Raw genomic sequence first — 20,878 nt, forward strand, 5'->3', positions numbered from 1 at the left:
AGGTTGTACATGTCTTGTCCCAATAATAACTGAAAATTTATTTATTTATTTTACTAAATTAAATTATTCATTTATTTGTTTTAATATATTAAATAAATTATTCTCCATAAAGTTTTATTTATTTAATTCAACCTGTGACCAATATTTACGGTTGTCAATGATGCAAGTTTGGTTGGGGATAGCTTGGACTAGTCTTGCACCAATCTCAAGTGAATATTTATTTATATTTTTTTGTTAAAGTTAATTATTGATTTATCTGTTTTATAAAATTAAGTAAATTATTATCCATGGATTTCTATTTACTTAATTTATTGAATTCTTTAATTAACTAACTAATTAATTATTTTCCTAACAAATTAGTTTTCTCTCTCTCTCCCATAAGACTATTTTTAGGGTAACTAATATGTTTAGTGGGGTGTGGGATAGGATGTACCTGTCCCATCCCAATAATAAATGTAATTTTATTTATTTATTTTGCTAAACCAAATTAATCATTAATTATTTTACAAAATTAACTAAATTGATATCCATAGGTTCCTATTTATTTAATTTATTAAATTATTCAAGTAGTTAATAATCCATAAATTCCCCCCAACCCGAGCAAAATATTTAGGTTTATAAATTGGATAGGTATCGTTGGGGTTAAACCTTTTCATTGGTTGGGCCACGTCTGGTTTGGGATTGTATGAGATGTGACTGGAAGTATGAGAATTGAGAAAAGAATTGCTAAATTGGTGTGGTGAGAATAGTGGAGGATAGGGTTATTTATAGGAATTGCAAATAATTCAATTGCCCAAAATACCCTAAATACTAGTAATTTTTTAGTTGTTGAGAGGAGTATTTTGGTTATTGTAAATTATCTATCACTTTACCCATATGCCCCAAATTCTCAAACTAGTTGATATATAATTATAGGATATAGTTATTGAAGGGGCATTATTGGCCCAAGGGCCCCAACGGCTAGTTTCTCGAATGGGCTACACTCGATCCATTGCGGGCTTGTAGGTTGTGCTACTTGTTGGGCTGTGTCATGCAGGCCTATGGACCTGAAACCCCCGACCCAGCATGATCCACATGATTGTGTTGTGCCCAGCACGACTCGTGTGCAGGGTTGTCCAAAATCTTGTTATGGCCCAGAACAACTCGATTTACACCTCTAATCCTCTCCCTTGGAAAGCGGGGTGTTCAAATTTGGACAAAAAACCGAAAACCGAACTGAACCAAGCTGAATAAGCTAATTTAGGTATTGGTTTGGTTCGGTTTTTGATGTGTTAAAATTTTAATAAAATCGAATAGAAAACAAACTACTATACTATATAAAATTGTATATTATATAATTAATTGTATTATGTTTCATTAATTTAAGGGAAAATTCATGATTACTACCTTGTACTTTAGTCCTAGTGTCATTTTACTCTCCAAACATTAAAATGCGACAATTCGGTACCCGAACTTTCAAAACGTGCCAATCCAATACCTACCATTAACCATGCGTTAAGTGGCATTTAAAAAGACACAAATGCCCTTCATGTGTCATCTAATTCTCTTTATCAACCATCCAAATGTTGATAAAATAATGAACAGTGCCAAATCCTTGCCTCTTCTATTCAAGAAAGTTGGAGTCACTATAATGCCTACTAAGACATGACCCCAACTTTCATGAATAGAAGAGACAATAATTTGAGACTATTCATTTTTGGTCAACGTTTGGATGGTTGCTAAAGACAATTAGATGACACTCAAAGGGTGTTTATGTCTTTTTAAATGCCACTTAACGACTATTTAATGGGCTGGTTAATGACAGGTATTGGATTGACACATTTTGAAAGTTCAGGTATTGAGTTGTCACGTTTTAATATTTGGGGACCAAAGTGACACTAAGGCCAAAGTATATGGTACTAATTAGGAAATTTCCCTTAATTTAATTATTGTTTTATATATTACTCTTTTTCTTAAATCTCCCTTTAGCCCAATCGGAATTTTTGTTAGTATCAATACTAAATAAGAACACTAATTTAAATTAATTACTACTTTACTAATTAGTATTTAGTAATTACTAGTAACTAGTAAGTGGGATAAACAAAAGACAACCACATTGGAGTGCCCGAGTTGGGTTAGGAGTCAAACTATCAAAGAGTAATTACTAATTACTAACTCTTGTTTGATTTTTCCCTTTTTCTACTAACTCAGTCCTTTTATTTTTTAAATACAGTATGGACTGGTTTAGTTTAAACCCTGTTTCGTTCGGTTCAATTGAGGTATATGACCAAACTAAATAGTGGGTTAGGTCATCGGTTTGAACCGAACCAAACCGAATGTACACCCCTACTTGTCATATAAATTAAAGAGTTATGTAAGGGTCACTTTTGTCATATTCTGAATTCTCAAATCATACCTTGTATTATGATAGTCCCTTTTTTATGTTCGGACATTCTCAGAATTCCTTCTCACCACTCTGTTCCACAGTCCAACGCGCCGGTGTGTGGTGAGTGGTCAACGGGATGCTCGGGTTGGGGCTCGAAGAAGATGAGGACAAGAGATGGGGAGGGGAGAGTTCGAATGACCTTAAAGCTTTTGAAAGAAGCCCTGTTTTTGAATTGTCCTTTTGCGAGTGGTTAAACCGGGTTTGTTCAGCTAACGGTTGAACACCCGTTAATATTAGTGTTTTTGTCGAAATGCCAATGTGGTCACTTCTGAATGGTGGGATCACGTATCCAATAAACCCACGAGTGCATAAAACGTGGACTCTCACAGTCCGGACTTCGGTCCCAACTTTACACTATCTCGGACTCGGACCCAAGCCCGAGCCCGGCCAATGAACAGGCTTCGGACGTTCTAAAAATTCCCTCTCCCCACTCCGTTCTCTTTTTCTGTCTGGCTACTTTGGATGGAGGTGAAGGACACGGTAATTTCCGAAGGCCACCATCGCTCGATGACTAATTCTGTTAGAATTTTAAATATACCGTTGTAAGAATCGTGGTATTTATTCTGCAATCTTTGATACGCTTTACCTTGTCATTTAAATTGATTTTGTAACGGTCTAAATCCTTATCAATCGACCTGAGAGCAAGAGATCATCGAGTAATTTCTATATAAGAGTTGGTGTTTTCCATTCAGAGAAGAGCTCGACATCGTGCTTCTTAGAAAAGAGAAAACAGAGAACAAAACCACTCGATTTCCTCAAACTTACCTGCGAATGGCGATCCATGGCTCAGAGCCAGTTCACTCAGGTGGAGCTTCGCAGCTTGAATTCCTATGTGAGTAATCCTCAAAACCCTAAAACCCAAGTAGCTTTCTTGTTTGTGGGTAACTTCGATGTTTTGTCTATTTTCTTGATCTTGCATTTGAACCTGCAATGTTGGCGGCTGGTTTCTGCAGTTCCTCTCATTGAGGAGGGAGATCGGGCGAGTGACAATCAGAAACTTGCTTTCCAGGACGTCGGAGCTGAAAACCGTTGGAGAGTCTTTGACTGAGGAAGAGAGGGCTGCGTGTTTGATCGAATCGTATTGGGACATGGACGAGGAGGTATAGGATTTTGAAGTCTTCCTTCGGGTGAGTACTATTATAGGATCTGCGGCTTGAATGCGTAAACGTTGAATTTGAATTCATTTTTTTATGCAGTTTATGGTTTTGGGTTGAGAAATTGGTACTGGGATTAAGGATTTTAAGTAGAGTGAGCAAATCATATCGTTACAGGTCTATTTGAAACTACAATCGCATGTTAATGCTAGAATTGGTAGCGGAGCAAAGAATTTGACTGCATTTCTGAAGGCTGCTACGATGACATTGCTTCACATCATCAGTGGATCTGACAAAACGTCCTATGTTGCTCATATAAATAACTACCTAGCAGAAGATCAGTTCTTGAATAGATACCCTCCTATAGAAAAAAATAGAAAAAGGGAAGGGAAGGGAAGAAAAGATAAGAGGAAAGAAAGTGGTCCGCCCTCTACCCCTTTGGCTGGGGGGCTTCGCCCCCTAGGCCCCGCCCCCCTTTTCAATGCAGCCCAATTTCAACAAGAACCCCCCCTTCAACTAGAGCTATGCATCTTTATTCTTCTTAATATAAAACATTTTCATTAAAAATAAAGAAAATGAGATCCCCCCTTCCTCTTCTTCTTCCTCACCCCCTCCTCTTAAGGAGGCTTAAGAGGTGTTACCTATTTCTTTCCTTTATTTTCCTTTATTTTTCCTCTTAAGAGGAGGCTTAAGAGGTGTTACCTATTTCTTTCCTTTATTTTCCTTTATTTTTCCTCTTAAGGAGGCTTAAGAGGTGTTACCTCTTAAGGAGCCTTTTCTTTCCTTTATTTTTCCTCTCATTGCCTACCCTCTAATCTTTTTTTAAGTAGCCAATTTGTTTGCCTAAATTAGGTGTACCATAGGTGTTACCTATTTCTTATTTTTCATTTCTGCTGTATGATTTATACAGTTCCTTCCACCCACTCTTGACCTATTTGCCTTTCCATTGCATTTGTCCATATTGGCTTGTCCTTTTGTGTTTCTTTCTTCCTTTTTCTGGTCTAGATTTTCCCTGTTTTGTTTTTAAATCTACTAACTTCAAAGTAATCTCTCCTTTCTCTTTCATTTTCACGCTTATTTGATATATATTGGTTCCTTGTGTCCGAGATGACCAAGAGTATTAAGGTTTTGCTTACAAGAAGGAGGTATTCCCTTATCTATTTTCTAGATTGATGACTGTCAAGAGGTGGATGTTTATCTTGAACCTGCAGGTTTTTCTCTTATGGATGAAATTGATTAATAAAGACACATATTGTGTCTTGATTTTGTAGAGATTTATTTTTGGTTTGAAATAAGTATTGACTTGCCCTGCACCTGAGTGTTGGTTGAAGGAGATTTTGCTATCTCTGATAATATTTTTTAACAATTCTTTTTCGTAGTTGCTATCCCATAATATTCTTCACTATTTTCTAGAAGTTTTGACTTATGGGCGTGCACATGCATGTCTATGCTTTATATACAAAAACGTGTACATGTGCATCAGATGTTCTTTTTTAGATTTAATCTCAGTTCTTGTGATGAAAACTGAAAGAGAACTTTATTGAAAGATAAAAAGGCGATGTGATTTAATCTTAGTTCCTTGAAATTAGTGTAGCCAATGCATCTTGCTAACATAATTATCAAAAAAAAAAAAATGCATCTTGCTAACACCTAGGTGCTTTTTCACTGTAAAGGTGATCCATCTACAAGGTGGCCAGAATTCAACTTCTTGTAGGAGAAGGTTGCCTCTTTGAGGTCTACACCTAGAACTATGGCTTCCGCCTTTGATCTTTCTGTTGTTGTTGCATTTAATAAATTCTTTTTGTTTTTGATGAAGAAAGATTTTTTCCTAATAGAATATAATATAGTCAAAATTCTGGGGAGTTGGCTGCCTAAAGGAATCACATTGCTAGAAACTTGAATAGAATCTAAGTTCCTCTTTTACTTGACTTAGAAAGTTACCTTAACTTTGATCTTACAGTGTCATGGATGCTTATGGGAGTCCATAGAATGGTGGCTGCTCTGTGATAGAAATAACAGGAAAGCCCAAAACTTGATTTTCTGCAATCTTTTTACCCAAAAGATGTTTGTTTTCTCTCTGTTTTCTGTATTTTTGCTTTGAATGCTACAACTGTTTTCATCATCTTTCCTGGTGAGATAAATTACACAATCTCTTGAAATGTCTTTTTAATCAATTTCTACTTGTTATCTCTGTTTTGTATTTGATTTCTACTTGTATTTAGTGACAGGTTTTATTTTTCTTTCGTTTTCTCTGATTATATCATTCCTTTCTTTGTAGTTTGGGGTGTAAGATGATTTTTCCCTTAAGCAAAAGCACTTTCACAATTATACTTTTTGTATAGTATATGATTCTGTTGAGAATAGGTTTAATTCCCGGAATTGCTTTGTTTGGTTTAGATAAATGACCGTTATGAGTTCCCTCTAGAACTAGACCTCGATAGAGAGAATGGAAAATACCTGTCACCTGAAGCCGATCGAAGAGTTTGCAACCTTTACACGCTCCACAGGTACCTTCATGATGCTTCCCCTACAATACTGGTTCTCGGAGGAGTAATTTATATAATTTAAGTTGGGATGGGTTGGTGAAGTATGATACCTTTGACTAAGAGAGGAATATATATTTGTGTTTATGTCAATTTTTTATTTTGTTATGTTCAGGTTCTTACTTTTGATTGTTTGCAGTGTTTTGGTTCACAGTGGTGGGGTGCATGGTGGACATTATTATGCTTTTATCAGGCCCACTCTCTCTGATCAGTGGTAGGTATAGCTAGAGCTTGTTCACTGAATATTTTTGTTTGGCTGTTGTTAACTTTGGGAAAAATTGCTGGTTAATCAAATGCATTCAACCATAGCAATAAAAAAAGCATTTTTCCATAGCTGCACTATTTTAGGTGGTAAAAATGGGCTATTAAGTGCAGACACCTGCAATGGAAGTATCCTACTATACACATGATTTTTTTTTAATAACTAAAGTAAATCAAATTCCATCTTTTAATGACTAAGCATCAGAGAAGGAAAACACCTAACAATACTATTGGCTACATCAAAATTAAAAGAAAGCCCTACAGGACCTTCAGAAAACAGAATATGTAATGACTCAGTGAGCAACCACTATTCTTCCAGCAACTTGGTCCAGGTCCCTCTGCCCGCTTGAGGTGATTCTCCTTCCACCCTTGGGATCAATATCAACGATGTTCATCTTCTGCAACTGCTGAAGAATGTGTCGGGCAATAGAACCACTGCTCTTGCAGAAGTGTGGAGGACGACTGCCATTCCTCTTACTGCCACCATAAATCTTTCTAAAACCCCCAACACCAATGCCCTGTCTTAAGTAGATTTTCCGGGCCATGGAAGCGGCTCTGGTGTAGTACCAATCTGGGTCATATGGTGCAAGCTCCTTGAATGTGGCGGTCTTCACAATATCAGTCCAGTGAGGAAGCTCCATCTTCCCTGATCGCTTCAGATGAGCCGCATAAGCCTTAACGAACTCATGAGGGGAAACATCCTTCACCGTTCTAGCAGTCTCCATGGCTGTAGCTAGACCCTCGAGCTTCACCGAAGGTTGTCTGAGGCAGGTTTTCCTCTCTAGTAATTCACATGATTTTGAGAACTCTGTTTTCCTCATTTAGATTGAGGAATTTGATATTCCTCATCTCTAGCAATTGTTTCGATGCTGATTGAACTATAAGCTGTTTTTGATTGATCATCTGTACTATATTTATGGTTTTTTTCCCAAACATCCCCCTCTATCGTTTGGTCTCTTTTTCTTTACTATTTTCCAATTGTATTGTTCACCTCGGAGTTTTAAATGTTTAAAGTAGCTATTTTGCTTCCATATATTTATTGTTATGCATACTTTTAATACACCTTTGTTATTGAGGGCCATTGAATGGTGTAGTGGTAAATTTGAGGTTGACAATCACGAGAACATGGTTTTGTGCTTGAGAGCGGCCACTTTATGCAAAAAATGTCAAGGATTAAAGTATTGGATACGGATTCAGATACACTTTGGAAACACATCGATACAGATGAAAACATGGAAACACTTGGATATGTTCGGAAAATGCATACAAATTCCATAAGTATATTAACATCACTAAATCTAATGTCAAAATAATCACAAATAGTGTATAAATACATGGATACAAACGAAAATATGGAAACACTTGGATACGTTAGGAAAATGCAGACAAATTCCATAAGTATTGTTAACATCACTAAATCTAATGTCAAAATAATCCCAAATAGTGTATAAATACATAGGAAATGTATATTTTTATGGTATGTATGAAAAAATACATTACAATTATTATACTAGGATGCATAAATATCATACAACTTTACTGATAATACATACATTAATCAAGAGTCCAAGACATATATTATATAGTTTTTTTACAAATTAATACATACACAACTGTTATTATTTTATTTTCTATTAAAGTCCAAGGCAAAAAAACATATGCAACTATTATATTTGAATTATTATATTAATCATTTTATATTTATTTTTTTTAATTTTAACATTAATAAAAAAGGTCAACTAAAAATTTAATTCTCTAAATTTTGGTAAATAATATTTTTTTTTATTTTGTAAACAAAAATGTCATTATAAAATGTAAATTAAAATATCAATTAATAATTTACAAAAATATATAATCTTAAAATATATCAAATCTATTAAAACTTCGAACATACATATCATATGTAAATTCATAATTTTTAATTATGAAAATAATTATTCCATTATTAATATTTTAATTTCTTTAAATTTTTAAATTTTTGATATAAATGTAGATTCATTTATATTATATTCTCAAATAATTTGTAAATAATAAATACATTGCTGTTTAATACAAATTAAAATTTTAATTAATAATTTCTAAAATTTTTAAAATACATATCTTGTGCAAATTTATAAATTTTAAGTACTAAAATAGTTATTTTATTTATATAAATTTCTTGAGGTTAAAAATCATTTTTTGATATAAATTTGGATTTGATAGATTATATGTTCTATTAGTTTATAAAATATTAATCTTAAATATTATTCTTTTTAATTTATAGTTAGGGTGGTTGAATATAATATATGCTATTTATTTGAATTGGTTGTGGAGATTAAATTGAATAAATGTTAATGTATTTCACTTATTATCATAAAATGAATGTTGGCTTAGTGGTTAAAGGTGTGTTTAATTATTGGGCGTAGGTGTCTTGGGTTCGAATCACGCCACCCTCTAATTTTTATAGCGCGTTTTATTACAGGTCCTCGATACACCTCCGTATCGCTGAGTATCAGACCGTATTGGATGATACTAAATGATACACACAGATACGGTGGCGTATCGGGCCGATATACATGGCTGAAAGGATACACTTCCTCCAGTCATAGCGTATCCAGTACCGGTGCCTTCTGATACCCATATGATACACTCTGTATCGGGCGTATCGTACTAATACTTTAATCCTTGGTCAAAAGTTATGTTTGTATCTAGCCCACCCCTCCCAAAATATCAGAGATATATTGAATCATTATTCGATAATGATCTTTATCTTAATTTCACTATTTAGGATCTCTATCTATCATGTTTGGTCCTGTATCATTGTGACTGTGTTAGCTCTCTTTAGTGTTGTAAAATCTGATAGTGATTGAGTGATTGATGCTTTTAGGTTCAAATTTGATGATGAACGAGTAACAAAAGAAGATACGAAGAGGGCACTAGAGGAGCAGTATGGCGGTGAGGAAGAGGTGACACATTTTTAATCAAACTTACAAGTGCTTTTTGCATATAAAAATGCATCTCTATCTAGATAAGAAAAATTTGCGCTTCTCAATCGTAACCTTGATTACTGTTTTATTTTATGCCGCCTTTTCTCTTTTTGCTCGACAGTTGCCACAAACGAATCCTGGCTTCAACAATACTCCATTTAAGTTCACGTAGTATTCAAATGCATATATGCTTGTATATATACGCGAAAGTGACAAGGAGAAAATAATTTGCAATGTGGATGAGAAGGATATTGCTGAACACCTTAGGGTAAGATACTTCTTCTATGTATTGTAGATTTGAATTTGTAACTTGACTGTTTCTGTGATGATTTTAATAGAGGGTCTTCAATAACATATTTCAGATAAGGTTGAAGAAAGAACAAGAAGAAAAGGAGCACAAGAAAAAGGAAAAAGCAGAGGCACACCTTTATACTATTATAAAGGTTATGGCTTCCAAGATTGTCTTTCTTTGTTATTAGCTATCATTGAACACTCTATGCTAAAGCATTTGATTATTACCTCTAGGTTGCTCGAAATGAGGATCTTGTAGAACAGATTGGAAGGGATATATATTTTGATCTAGTGGATCATGACAAAGTTCGCAGCTTCCGTATTCAGAAGCAGATGCCTTTCAACATTTTCAAGGTACTTGCGTAATGTTTCATTTGCATCTGTTTTCAGAAAGTTTAATTTGTAGGTATGTTGTCAATCAAGAAATTAATTGTTTCCATTGATCTGTTATTGATAAAAAACGTTTCCATTGATAGTGGTTCACTAAATATCAAATTATCCTTCATATCTTTTGTACAAGGGATGTGGGCAATGAAGTGGGTTTGTAAACTGAGGATGGTCCCATAAGGATGAGTTTTTTTTTTTTTTTTTGATAAATGAGTGCAATTTTATTAACCATAGAAAGAGTGTATTGTGTACCATCAGCTTAAGAGGGGGCGCGAGATGTTACCTCCCCCTGGAACTTAGCATTAAGCAAATAAACACACACTAGCCTGAATTACAATTATAAGGTAGCCCAAAACAGGTCAACCCTTGATACCCCTTGTTTTGCCAAAGAATCAGCGGTTGCATTTGCAGATCTGCTAATCCACTGAAGCCTAACTGCCATATTTCTTGTACGCCAGTTAACATTCTTCAAAAGATCCCTGTAACCCCACAAAACTATTTCTGGATTTGTCAGCCAGCCCACTACCACCTTGCTGTCTTTATCTCTTAGAATCCCTCCTATGCCCGAGGGCCCTGGATTTCCTTGACTGCTTCCGTCAAGATTCAATTTTACCATTCCCTACAGAGGGCGTTCTGATTCTACTTGTAGTTTGTTCTTTGTGGAGGCTATGGATGCCACTACTATGCAATTTCTCCTTAAATCGTCAAAAGAGAAATCCACAAACAAGTTTGAAGTTTTTAGCCAAGAGGTTGCCCTTGTAATTATAAACTCCTCTACTTCAGCAAGGCTTCTTTCCTTTTCTTGAAAAATTCTAGCATTCCCCTCCTCTCATAAAGTCCACAAGCTAGCTGCTCTAATGCACTTCCACATTAGCTTCCCTCTCTATCAATTTCCCAAAGGCTGATGGAACAAAAGACAGGCAAGTTCCACCTGCACCCAAATAATAATGAAACCCAGTTCCAAATATTGGCAACAAAAGAGCAAGATATTAGCAAATGGTGACATTCCTCACTCTTCACTTTACACAATGCACCAATTTGGGGACAAGCACATATAGGGTTTTTGCTTTTGCAAGTTTTCCATACCCAACAGAACACAACTATTTTTAGAGGAATTGGCCTTGACCAGATTTCTTTAATAGGAAAAATTGGAGACTGGAGAGGAGAGGGTAGAGTAGAGAGAGGCACAAGTGAAGGAGCCATCGGGTCATTGTGCTTGTGTTTAAGGGATGATGAATTTGCTTGTGTTTCAGAGCTCTTGTTCCTTCTAGGATGAGTATTAGTAACTTTATATAATAAGTTTTTTAAACCATTAATTTTAAAATTAAGTTTATATTTCTTATTAATACTATTGTTTAATATTTTTGATTTTTTTGCATTTCTTTTGAATTTTTTGAATTTTCTGACATTTTTTTTTTATTTTTAGCATTTTTTTAATATTTTTTTCGCCTTGCGCCTTGGGTGCAAATTGTTCCTTGTTCCTTGCGCTTTTAAAACACTGGTTATGGTTTGAAAATTCCTAGCATGGGAGAATAGATTCTATGTTCAACTGTCACTTGGGTTTTTTTTTTTCTTCAGACTTTATTCATTTAATGGACTTCTGTCATCAATGACTGCATTGCACCATTTTTTGTTATATTGCTATAATACTCCTTTCATGTTCTTTCTGTCATATGATCTGACTTGCATGTTTTCTTACAAAGACCTTGTTACATCTTGGAATATCCAAGGAACTGCATTGGAAGAGTTCCTCCTAACCACCAAGAAGGGCTTGAACTTATGTCATGAACATTAAATTATTGTTGTATAACAAGAATCTGGCTGAAATTATGGGATCGGTGGTTCAGAGTTAAGCTGTTTAACTGTTGGGTTTTTGGCTTGACATAAGTTGATTTTATAAATATACTAGTAGTACATTAATAAACGTCATTGGGTTGCTATGTAATTTTATATCTGTTTATTTCTGCTTATCCAGTTCTTAATTGATGTAATACTTTGTTAGAAGAGGTAACACCTCGTGCCTCTTCATGGGTTTCCTGTATTGCCTTATATTCTGATTTAATAAATTATTTTTATTCATAAAAAAAAATTAATAAACCTCATTGCCAAGAGTTCCACCCCATCCCTTGTGGTAATGGTTTTTGAGTTTACATGTCAAATGCAATTATTGGATAGTTAGAATAATTGCACTGAGGCAGATTTGTGCCAAATTCTCTCTTTTTCTCTATTTTTCTAAATAAAAACCTCTTGGTTTTCGAGGGGTGTGGCACAAAGGCGGTTCATAGAATCAGGAAAGTAATATGTTTTACATTACATTAGCTACTTGAAGTAATGCAATTGAGTGAAAAAAGATATTAGAGGTTTTACATGCTTGAAAATGTTTCATATGTTTGATTTTATTTTTAAATTCTCATTTGAATATGCTTTACATCTTATGTTTATGTATTTTAATTTTAGATAATAGGTTTTTTAAAACATTTATTTTAAAATTTAAGTTTATATTTTTTATTAATATTATGTTTAATTTTTTTTTTGAATTTTCTGACATTTTTTTATTTTTAGCATTTTTTTTTGTATTTTTGCGCCTTGCTTCAAAAAGGCGTGCGCCTCGCCTTGCGCCTTGTGCCTTGTGCCTCAGGTGCAAATTGACCCCTGCGCCTTTTTTGAGCCTTGCGCTTTTAAAACACTGGGATTTGCCAACTTGTTGCTATTGTATTGATTTGAGAGTGAGGAATGGAGGGGGGAATGTGGAACCCTTGATCTCAGTTCCCTACGAGAGATGAAAAATATATATAGGAGTTACCCAACTGTATATGTCCCTTGTATTCAACTTGGCTGATTGCTGTCTCCTGTAAGTTAAAGCTTTATATATAGGGTAACATAAAAGTTTTACAGCCCAATAAATAATGGGACTGATTGTGATATCTACAAGTGAAGTTTATTAATTAAAATATTTCTGTTATACCTTTTTTCTTTCCCAAAGAAAAACTCTGGGAGATATTTGAAAAGGAAATGAAATCAGTATACTTACTAGAAGAATTCTGCAATACTGAAATTAAGTTCTTTGATAAACCCCTATCAAGGAGAATATCTCCAATAGTGGCACTCAACTTGTAATTAGGACCAATTGGGGTTTTAGTAGGCTTGCACCTTAATTTCTCAACTCATGGAGTAAATCCATATTATAGTTTCTTTGAGAAATGAAAATTCCTTTCTTTGATCTTGCAACTTCATTCCCAAGAAAACATTTAAAATCTCACCAAGATCCTTAATTTCAAATTCAGAAGCAAGGATCACTAATATCCATTTTTTTGATCCTTAATTTCAACTCCCATCCCAATAGAAATAATATCATCAACATGCAGGATAAACATAGAGACACGTGCATTGACTCTTCCTATGAATAGAGTACGATCAGCTTGAGATTGTGAAATTTCAAAATAGCCCTTTTAAATCTATCAAACCAGACTCAAGGAGACTATTTGTGTCCATATAGAGCCTTCCGTAGATGACAAACTTTCCCTTCACTGTTAGTGAGGTATATAAACTGCTTCTTGTAGGTCCTCATTGAGGAAGACATTCTTTACATCTATCTGACATAGAGGCCAAGAGTAGTGGGCAGATAGAGACGTAATCACCTTGATAGAATGTCTTAACCATAGGAGCAAATGTCTCCTGTTAGTCTATGCCATAAGTTTGGGTATACCCCTTCGCCACCAAACAAGCATTGTATCTATCAATTGAACTATCAACCTTGTATTTAACAGTGTATACCCATCTGCACCCAATAGGAATCTTGTCCTTGGGAACGTAAATAATCTCCCAAGCTTGGTTGTTTATGAGAGCCTCCATCTCCTGGTTCATAGCCTCCTTTCACTAAGGTAAATGCATTGCATCCACAACAAAACGAGTAGAAATAGAATAAATAACGGAAATATAGACATAATAGGAGGGTGAGATAGCATCGTAGGAAATAATAATGGGGTAATTGGTTTTGTATTCCCGCTTTCCTTTCCGGATGGCATAGGAAGAACAAGATCAGATTTTGAGACATTAGGTTCAATAGTAGATCGTTTAGATTGTGTTGGACACTCAACATGAAGGGTCGCCTTCTTACTGTGCCTGATAAAAAGCTACTGCCAAGTAGGAGAAGTAGATGGACAGGTAGAAATTGGAGCAGGAACAAGGGAGCAAAAGGGAGTCTGGTATTCACTAATGCTCTCCCCTTGAAGAGAAGGATGCGATGATTGGAAGAAAGGCAAGGACTCAAGGAAGGTAACATCCTTAGATACATATCTCGTTTCAAAATGAGGTTTCTCATTCTAGAATGTGGACTGAAACATCTTTTATCCCTTATGAACATTAGAATAACCAAGGAAGATACACTTGATGGACTTAGATCAAACTTATGTCTAGAAGGATTAATATCATGAACAAAGTGACGAATACAATCAAAGACCTTTAGGGGTAAGTTAAACATTGATTCATCAGGGAAAAGGAGTTAGTGAGGAGACTGAAGATTTGATGTTCTTGATGGAAGTCATTTATAAGATACATTGCAGTCTCAACATCTCTCGATAAATGAGTGGGAATATGCATCTGGAATACTAGTCCTTGTGCCACCTCAACCACATGTCTGTTCTTCCATTTAGCAACCCCATTGTGTTGAGCACACGATCTTTGATGAATAATTCCCTTCTCGTCAAGAAACACTCATAAATGTTTTTCAAAATACTCTTGAGCATTGCCAGATCTAATGATTTTAACTCTTTTCTCAAACTGTTTCTGCCCCATATTCAGAAAATTCTGAAAATTGTACCTCATATGCCAGAAAAACTCATCAATGATAATCAAGAAATGCTTATATTCACCCATGCAGGAATAGTATATGGGCCCCAAACATCAGTATGTAGTATCAAAGAAAATGCAAAATTACTTCTGTTACTCATGGAATATGTGGTTGTATATTGCTTTGACAAATTATAGACTTCACATTGAAAATTCAAGTTTGACACAATTAAACAATTTTGGAAACAAAAGTTTCATGGAACCAAAAGACATAGGGCAAGACGACAATGCCATAATTCTAAAAGACCCAAAATTTCATTAGGATGGGACTCAATCTGGCACAACAATCCTTGTTCAGATGTGTGATAAAAAGGATAGACTCCATCAGCCTCATGTCCACTTCCAATCATCCTCCCTGTGTTTAGGTCCCTAGAAGATACAATGAGTAGGAAAGGTAATAGAACAATTATGGGATTTTGTAAAGGAACAAATAGATAATAGGTTTTTATGTAACTGAGGTACATTAAGGATAGAGTCCAAGGTGAGGGAGGTTGGTGGTAAGTGTAGCTTCACCTAGACCGGAAATTGGAGTTTGAGATCCATTAGCTACCGTAATTTTACTCTTCCTTGGAGCTATATGAGGTGAAGGAAGAAGGCATACCAGTCATGTGGACACTTAGCCCTAGGGTCTACAATCCAAGAGTTGTTAGAGGAGAAACAAGCAAGTGCAGTACCTGTCTTAGCACTAGAATGACTGGTATGTTGGGATGAGGAAAAGAGAATTCACTTGGTCAGTTGGGACCAAGTATGTTCCCAAAGGAAAAAGGAGGTTTGGGGGATTAGAAAGCTGAAATTATTTAATGAAGCCCTCCTAGGTAAATGGATCTGGACTCCATTATCCCTTGCTGAGTAGAGGTCTGATAGAGGGGACCGGTAGCAGCTAAATATGACACTGGTAGAGGGGACTGGGTAATCAGTTCTAATGTCACTTCCTTAGTGTTCTCTCTTTGGAAGAAGATCATGGACATTTATGCCTTGCTGAGTAGAGGTCTGGCTCTGAAGTTGGGAATGGGCAACGATTAAGCTTTTAGAAGGACAAGTGGTGTACTGAAAGGCCATTGGCAGAGATGTTCCCCCAATTGTTTCTTCTTGCAGACAATCAGGAAGCATTTGGAGTCCCATGTTCAGAAGAAATTTTCAGGATTGGGAAATCAATCAAGTGAGGGAGCTGTTTGAGCTGATATTCAATCAGGCCATAAACTTGCTTGAAGAAGACAGCTGGAGCTGGGACTGGAGTGCAGATGGAATATTTTCAGTGAGGTCCTTTGCAGAAACTTGTTAGAGGGAGACGGACCTGAACTTCCTGCTGCTATTATTTGGAAGTCGATAGCCCCCACCAAAAGTAAATGCTTTAGTTTGGGGGGCTGTCTTGGATAGTAGATGCCTAACCACGAAGAGCCCGGTGAGAAGAGGAATGCAGGTTCAAGAGTTACATTGTGTTGTGTGGTCAACAGGATGAGGAAAGTAACCATTTGTTTTTACACTGTTCTGTTTCTGTTTGTTTATGGAGACACTTCTTAACTTCTATGGGTTTATCCTGGGCCATGCCAAGTACAATGTTGGATCTGCTATGGTGTTGGAATCTCAAAGTTCTATCCAAGTTGGCTAAAAGTGTACGGAGAACTTTTCCTGCAGCTGTGATAAGCACCATCTGGGCGGAAAGAAGCAACAGATTATTCCAGAACAAGGCAAAAGATGTAGACAGTCATATTTCCATTTCCTTTGGCAAGTTGGTGTCTTGGATTGCATCTGTAAAAGGTCACCAAACCAGGGTGTTTGGAGCCCTTCTGAGCTCTAGACGCCTTCTTGAGTTGTAATGTATATTGGGCCCCATGCCTAGCTTTGGTTCTTGTGTGGGGTCTCTTTGTATTCTTTTTTTTATGATTTTAATAAATTTACCTTACCTTTTTGAAAGAAAAAATCAGTACTAGTGAATGTAGATGTCCCCCACTCTTTTGTAGGTGTAGCAAGAGACTCCGAAGTTTATCCATCAAATCAGAGTGGTCTAGGGAAGAAGATGAAGCAGAAATGGGCTGAACGCCACTGCCAACAGTGGCCAAATGAGCATTACCTTTCCTCCTTGTCTTCAACATTGGTTTCAAATAAGGATTTAATTTCCAACATCTGTCCTTGGTATGTCTAGGCTTCTTACATTACTCAGACACCACATCTTTAGGCTTTTCATTGACAGTGTGCTTGTTTGTGCTTTACTTGAGTTTAGATGACATAAAGGTTGAGTGCTCAGTCACCAGAGGTTGCATCATTAGTAGCTCTTCTACTCTCCTTCCCCTGCAGCAGGGAGTAGGTAGCTGAAAGAGCGACAATATCTGCACTAAGAATGTGTTGCCTTGTAAAGTTAAACACAGGATTCAATCAACCAGAAAGTCAAATACTCTATTCCCCTTAATATACCTCTGGTACTGCTCATTGTCTATAGGGCCTTTACATTACAAAACCTTTAAGTGTTCTATTTCTTCCCAAAGTGATTGTAGGGAAAAAACACATGGGCACTGATCCTTGACGCATACTACAACTTCTCTTTGAATATGATGCACTCTAGTTGTATTCTTAGTTTGGGAGTAGGTAGCAACAACTCTATCCCAAGTATCTTTGGTAGTGGATAGGAACATATAGATACTGGCAATATGAGGTTGAATTGAGCAAACCAACCATGACATTACCAACAAGTTGTCTTTCTCCCATTTAGCAAACTTTGGATCTTCAGGCTTCAACTTCACTTCCTTGCCTGTAATAAATCCCAACTTACCTCTTTCTATGATGGTAAGTTAAGTTGATTGAGACCACTCCAGAAAGTTTGTTCCATTGAGTTTCACTATTGTTATCATGCTATTGGAGGTCTCCACATTTCCAAGAAGTGCATTGGAAGTACTCGACACATACTTGGTCAAAACACGGTTGAAAGCAAAAAATTAAAATTGGCTAGTGGCAAAATAGGAGCGAAAAATCTCCCCAAATCTTTCTAGGGTTTAGAAAAATATGAGGCATCTTCCCATTAATCTAGAAACTTAAAATGAGCCAAGTGAACTAGGTTTCTTGCTGAAAAACTCCTTCAATATTATAGAGAAAGGCCCAACATTAAATCTAGATTTTTAACCGATTTTTGCTGGGAAAACCACAATATCTTATGGAAGCTTCAAATGACTACAAGAGTCGTACAAAAATGTTTCTAAAATCAGTGGTCTGACGCCAGCTGGTCTCCCTTGTAGACGGAGTCAGTAAAAAATGTCTGCCCATGACCAAGAGGTGCTCAGATACCAAGTTGATACCTAGGAGCTCTGATACCAAGAAGAAGAGGATTTGTTTGATTGTGGTGTATTGGCTACTATTCACACCCACAGACATAATATTTCTAATCTGAGAACAAATTACAATAGTGCCTTTATTTGGTGGCCTGACTACAAATGAGTTTAAAGACAAAAAAACCGTTACGATGCTATTTATTCTGAACATATTTGATACTTATGCACTCTAGCATCTGAGGGCAGTTACTTTGTGCAAAAGAAATGCCAAAGTTTAGGACCGTATCCAGTCTCTCTCTCCCAAGACTCCATATAGCAGGTGCCTGGGACCAACGTTGAGTAATGGCCTTCTTTTAGGCATACAAAATTATCTGGCAATGCTTCTATATGTATTGTTAGTTATGCTTTTGCATCACAGATTTCTGTTGCAAAGAGTTGATCTGTGAACATTAATTTGAGGAGCCATATATCTTTTAGTCACTACTTGTCTGTTCATACGAGTACCACTAGTCTGATCATTTTCATTCTTGTTAACGTTATTTGTCATCATCATCTTTGACTATCATTTAATGTGTTAATATGAAGCTAATTCTGTTAAAGAAGATATAAAAAAAAGCTTATTCTGTTAGAGTTGTGGTCTTTCCTTGATGATTTGGTGGTTGTCAACCTAATATAACTGTCAACAGGAGGAGGTTGCAAAAGAGTTTGGTATACCAGTGCAGTTCCAGCGTTTTTAGCTTTGGGCAAAGCGTTAAAACCATACTTATCGCCCCAATCGGCCATTGACACATCAAGAAGAAGCACAATCTGTGAGTACTTTCTGCTGTTATATCTTGTCTATGTATGATATTCTACTCTTATGTTCTATGAGTTATTATGAAGCAGAAACAAATATTACCTATAACTTGGGGGGGGGTGAACCAAGTTTAGGCCTGACCCCATGACCTAAACCTTAAATCTAGGCCTAGTACAATCAAAGTCAATGCCCAAGTTTACCAACCCAAGCTTAGTTCAAGCTAATCCTATCACCACTTTCAGCTTATGTGAGCTTGGTCTGATCTAGGCAAATCCAAGTTTAGGCCTGACCCCATGACCTAAACCTTAAATCTAGGCCTAGTACAATCAAAGTCAATGCCCAAGTTTGCATTTTAACTTTTCATTTAGGTCTTGTAAGTCTTTTATTTTTAATTTTTGGTATTGGGCTTGGGCTTCTATGAGCTAGGTATGACCTAGGGAAATTGGTGGGCATGGTTTTCAAAACTGGACCGAACTGGACAATCAAACTGGAAAAACTAGGAACTAGTCAGGTGACCGGTTCTGTTTTACCCCAGAACCATTATTTCCCCAAAAAACGTTGATTTGGTCAGCAAACCACTGACTCAAGTGGTCGAACCGTCCAACGGTTTGTCTATTATTTATTTATTTTTTGTCAAAACGGGCCATCCATTCAGTTCGAATGGTCGAACCTTGACTTGGGAATCGAACCCCCGATCGGTTCATTCGGTTCAATTTTAAAAACATTGTTGGTGGGAGTTTGAAAGCCTTCTTGGAACTCATGTTTTGCAAAAGCCCAAGCCAAGCTTGCCCAAGTTGCACCCCTACCATCGTTCTAATAATTTTTAGGTTCCATAAGAAGAGGGAAAGACCATATATATGTAGCCACAGGAACCTATTGTCTTCCACCTCTTCAGTGTCATTATTGGACACTCCAGCACACAAGCTCCATTTGTTTAGTAGCACAACTACACCATTGAGAGGAGACCTTGGATGTGTCTACTTCCCTGCTCAAGGGAAAGATGAAGAGGAAAAGAACCCCTACTAGATGTTTGACCCTCATCACCGAGGTGTTTCCCCATTTTTTGGACCACCCAACTTACCACCTGCCTGCAATCTAGGGGGTGCAACTTGGACGGGCTTGGGTTAGTAATTTTTTAAATTCTTCAAATCAGGTATGTGACTTGCAGCCCTATTACAATGTCCCACTTCTTCCACAAAGCAGCCCACTAAACAGCATTTGAAGCATTTTCTTTCCTCCACCACCTTAGAACTAGTGACAATGCACATGGTAACCATGGCCAGATCCTAACTCATTGTTTCAACAAAGGATTATTTAGATGAACCCTGCAACCATTATAGCCTGGCCCACTGTTTTGGGCAACCCTTTGACAACACCAGCTGCCAATTCTAGGCAACCATGGCACAACCATTGAATCCTAAGTCAGGACTACTGCATCAAATCTGTTTAGATACAAACAAGATACAAGAAGTGAATGCCGTGACCTTTGTATCCGTTCAGTGTGAACTGTTGGTTGCTGCTTTTTCTGAATTAGCCATTATCATCTTGAGGATATTAGTAGAAGTGGTTGCAAATATTGTAACTCTAAAAGTGATATTTAAAGTTACAATTTTCTTATATTGGTAAATAGCTTTAAAGTATGTTTTATTGCTCATATAACTTCTATAGGTCTGTATTTTTAATATTGTTGAGCAAAGCAACTACTACAATCACAGGAGACCATGTAAGGAGAAATTTACATTCTTTATGATGACTTTTTTTCCCCTTTTTCTTGGTAAGCCTTTATTAGCTTGTAGTTTTGGTTGGATTACAAGTTTTCAGCCAGCAACATATTTCCATTAATGCCTTTACTAAAACATATTTCTAGCATTGCTTTTGATCAGTAAAACCGTCTGTATTGATGGTATGATTTTTAATCAATGTTTTAGCTTTCGTTATATATACTTTTAATTTTAATTGGTTTGAACATTGTTGTACATACCTGGAAAGCAGGTGTAGTAGACTATT

The 20,878-nt window shown here is 36.3% G+C and overlaps 2 pseudogenes across 2 annotated transcripts in view; one reads left to right on the forward strand and one right to left on the reverse strand.

The window, feature by feature from the left end:
* LOC148801327 (ubiquitin C-terminal hydrolase 12-like) overlaps window positions 1–20,628 on the forward strand; it is a 38,053-nt pseudogene extending 17,425 nt beyond the window's left edge. The window contains exons 11-15 of the transcript XR_016083831.1: window positions 9,190–9,268; window positions 9,411–9,557; window positions 9,652–9,732; window positions 9,815–9,934; window positions 18,762–20,628. The product of XR_016083831.1 is annotated as a ubiquitin C-terminal hydrolase 12-like (transcript). The remainder of the gene's footprint in view (window positions 1–9,189; window positions 9,269–9,410; window positions 9,558–9,651; window positions 9,733–9,814; window positions 9,935–18,761) is intronic.
* Window positions 6,212–7,354, reverse strand: LOC148801328 (small ribosomal subunit protein eS19x pseudogene; annotated as a pseudogene). The gene has a single exon (XR_016084020.1). The product of XR_016084020.1 is annotated as a small ribosomal subunit protein eS19x pseudogene (transcript).
* Window positions 20,629–20,878: the final 250 nt, after the last annotated feature.

This window comes from Nelumbo nucifera, chromosome 3, assembly GCF_055504915.1.
Source record: "Nelumbo nucifera cultivar China Antique chromosome 3, China Antique-T2T, whole genome shotgun sequence".
In the NCBI taxonomy this organism is placed as follows: domain Eukaryota; kingdom Viridiplantae; phylum Streptophyta; class Magnoliopsida; order Proteales; family Nelumbonaceae; genus Nelumbo; species Nelumbo nucifera.